Source organism: Salvia splendens, chromosome 6 (assembly GCF_004379255.2).
Source record: "Salvia splendens isolate huo1 chromosome 6, SspV2, whole genome shotgun sequence".
In the NCBI taxonomy this organism is placed as follows: domain Eukaryota; kingdom Viridiplantae; phylum Streptophyta; class Magnoliopsida; order Lamiales; family Lamiaceae; genus Salvia; species Salvia splendens.
Genome location: NC_056037.1, coordinates 29,845,096 through 29,849,075, shown reverse-complemented (window position 1 = coordinate 29,849,075; position 3,980 = coordinate 29,845,096). Strand labels below are relative to the sequence as shown.

Genomic DNA, 3,980 nt, shown 5'->3' with positions numbered 1-3,980 from the left:
TAAAATTAATTAATTTTACAGTTTTAATTAAAAATAATTATTGGAATTAATCTTATCATAAAAACACTTTATTAACATTATCTTAGATACAATCTAGGTAACCAAACATATCATCTAATCCAATACTAATTTTATCCTATATAAGGCCCATCTTGAGGTATCTCATATTGTATCTCATGATTATTTTATACAACCAACCGAACGGATTGAATATTAATTCAATCCCTCGATTGCATAAATTGATTTATTTCTTTTATTTTCTAAACTTGCCATCATATTATATTATTATATTAAGTAGTGAGATCTTCGATACACAACTTGCAAATGACATTTTCAAAACTTCACTTTTTGAGTTGACTACTTTAGTCAAAAAGACGATCAAGACAATGAAGGGGTTGGAGCGGACCACCAGCAGCGAGAAGACGGAGACAAGGAGGATCGACCAGACAATGACGATGGGGTACAATTGACCCTTAAGGAAGGGGTACAAGTGGACGATTACCCAGATGGCAAAGAAGAACGGGCCCTACTACTGGTGCCCACTGTTGATGGCGTAGGAGATGTTTGCCACGATTCCGACGATGTTGAACATGAGGATCGTTGTCGGAGAGATGAGGAGGGTCGTCCACTTGAACACGTAGAGCTCTGCGAAGTCGCCATCCTCATCGGAAACCTTCGACGGGACCGTGAAGATGACGTCGATCCCGGTCAGCACCTTCAGGAGACATTGGAAGACGGCGAAGAGATGCACGGGCGACCCGCCGATCACCCAAAACTGCTTGTTCCTCCACCAGTCCTCGATGCTGATGCCGCTCCACCTCATCTCGAATATGCTTGTGGCATAAATCGAGATGAAGAGGAGAATAAACCACATGTTGGCAAAGTTGCTTATCTGCACAAGCATATCAGTTTAGAGTTAGATATTCGATATTCATCCCCATGAGACGAGAAGACCGATCAAAATCGTGTTCGTTACTTACCTCGGGAATGATAAATTTGTTGGTAAGAAGACATATAGCGGGAAGAACACAGTAAACGACCAATGGGATCGAGGTGAGCGGGTACACGATGGTGTTGTTATACGCGAGCCTCTGCAAGAGCTCCAGTTTCCCGTTGTATATAGGGCAATGCCTGCTAAGCATAATCTGGATGGAGCCCATAAACCAACAAAGCACCTGGTTAAGACGATCTGAAAGATATATAGAAGTCGCACACTTGAATGTCGTGCGAGGAGGCATGTAGTAGATGGAAATCCATCCGCACGCGTGCATGCATCTTAAACCCGATCAAAATATCTTCTGTGATGGAACCATAGATACACTCGATCTGAAGCGAAAAAATTAGGCTTAGCCAAGTTAATACCTCAACTTCCAAAAAAACAACATAGATTGGGCTTAAAACACAAATAAAGTGAAACGGTATACCTCTTTGCCCCACTTGGTCTTATCCTCGTATCCACAACTAATGACGTGACAAGCTTCTTTCATAAGAATATATCATAATCCGTCACAGGCGGTATGCCTCCCATTTCCATAAAGGTGGCAGCTACGAAGATGGGAGACTGACCGAATTGCTTCTCTAAGCTCATGTGAAGTGCCCTATGGTCATCATATCCTGCCAAGAAAGCAATTACATCAACCTCTACGAATTCTGATACATTCAATTTAGTCAGATTTTTACAAGACACAGGTACAAGTACCTACCTTCCACACCTGTTTCGATGTCTTCTATATCAACGTATTTCTCATTGGCATGTCTCTCCTTCTTCATCGGTCCACAACAGCTCTTGACGATAATGTTTGCCTGCATATCCTCTTCGGGTAAGACAGGGTCATAACCAGGTGCATCTCTTCGCCGTCTTCCAATGTCTTCTGAAGGTGCTGACCGTGATCTACATCATCTTCACGGTCCCGTCGAAGGTGTCCGATGAGGATGGCGACTTCGCTGAGCTCTACGTGTTCAAGTGGATGACCCTCCTCATCTCCCCGACCACAATCCTCATGTTCAACATCTTCGGAATCGTGGCCAGCATCTCATACGGCATCAACAATGGACACCAGTCGTGGGGCTCGTTCTTCTTTGCCATTTGGGTAATCGTCTACTTGTACCCATTCCTTAAGGGTCAATTGTACCCCCATCGTCATTGTCTGGTCGATCATGTTGGAAATATAACTTGAGGTGTCCCAAGAATGTTGGGAAGAGAAAGTGTGGAGTCACATCCTGTTGGAAAGAGGAGATAGCATTTATAATGTTGAGTTCCAATAAGTATAGTTCCTAGGTGCATTACTTCTCTAGTCCTATACTATGTATCAACAAGAACAATTCAAATCAATCACAATGTAGTCTTCAAGAATTCTTCAATTTTATTTTCCGCATATTACTTTTCAACAGATCCTCCGCGTCTTCGTGTTCTCGTTGTTGGTGGTCCGCTCCAACCCCTTCATCGTCTTTTCGTGAATGGATGGTTGGTTGTGTATAAGGCAACTCGATTATATCTCTTTCAATATTATCTTCAATAAAGTGTATGTCTATATTTACTTGTTTGGTTCTGTCATGATAGACTAGATTTTTTTAAATACTTATAGCAGCTTTGCTTTGTTAGTTGACACTTTTCTAGGAGAAAAAATCAATTTCAACTACTATTAGCTTTCTTAGCTATAAAATTTCAGTCAGACCATTCTTGTTGCCTTAAAATTTAATTTCAGGATTGGATAGAGTGACTTTTTATGTTTTTCACTACCAAATCCTCTCTTACAAAGGTAAAGTAGCATTTGTGAATTTTTATCAATTGGGTTACTTATTCAATATATGCCTATTTTTTAAAACAATCTCATATCTAAATGTTTCTATTAGATATCTAACGATCTTTTATGCAGATTTTAGATGGTCAATTTGTGGCTTCTGCATGAATTGACTCACAACCCCAACGACATAGACCGTATTTGATCTTGTATGCGAAGGTAAACTATTTTACCAACTAGATGTTAATGCCTAGGCATGCACACGGTTCAAAAACCGTGTGCGTAAATAAAATTCAAAAAATCACGATAAAAATTACAATTTTATTGAGATTACAAGTTACAACAATTATAAATCACAAAAAACTTGAAGTCTTAAACAAAAAATTTAAATACAACGACACTACTAGTCTACAACGAAGCTAATTACAAATTACAAAAAAGACTTGAAGTTCTGAACAATAAATTTATAAGTATATATACTCTTAGTCGGCGAAGGAGATGTTTCTACACAACTAAATTGAGGGCACCTTTAGCAATTCAACCTTAAATGTTGAGTTTAGTCTAACAATCAACAATTATAGTAGAATTGTCAAAAGTTTCCCGGATTTAGCCTTATAGAGAAATCTACTTAACCGACTAGAGTGTATACAAATACAATTATTTAATTGTATTTGCATATTTTTAAAGTAGAAACAAATGAAAAAAAAAAAGAAATAAAGGAAAAAGGACTTTAGCTCAACTTAAATTTAAAATTTAAGTTGAGGTGCCTATGTATCCCCAATGCTCATTTGCATTAGTGAATCAAAGCTCACGTAGTTCTCTTACCTTACTTACCTATTTGGCTTGGCCGGCGATTGACAGTTGGGTTGGCCTACAATTCATCCCTGGTGAATTCTTCTTGCGATTCATCCTGACGATCATCCCAATCATTTTCTTGTTCTCTGACGTCAGCTTTGGCCCAATCATCAAGTAACATCACGGCATCCATATTTTTCACGGAGAGCTTACTTCTTGATTCATCCAACACACGTGATCCAACACTGAAAGCAGACTCGACGGCGACAGTGGAAGCCGGAACCGAAAAAATCTCCTTGGCCATTGACGCAAGTATGGAAAAATCTTTCTCGTGTGTTCCCCACCAATCGAGGACGTCGATTTGGGCGGGAGGAGTAGGACCTTCATCACCAAAGGAAAAGAGTGAATCGAAATATAAATCTAACTCACTTATCATACCTGAGG

The 3,980-nt window shown here is 39.5% G+C and overlaps 1 pseudogene; it reads right to left on the bottom strand.

Moving 5' to 3' along the window:
* Positions 1 to 277: 277 nt before the first annotated feature.
* On the bottom strand, positions 278 to 2,086 carry LOC121809080 (annotated as a pseudogene).
* Between the last annotated feature and the right edge of the window lie 1,894 nt (positions 2,087 to 3,980).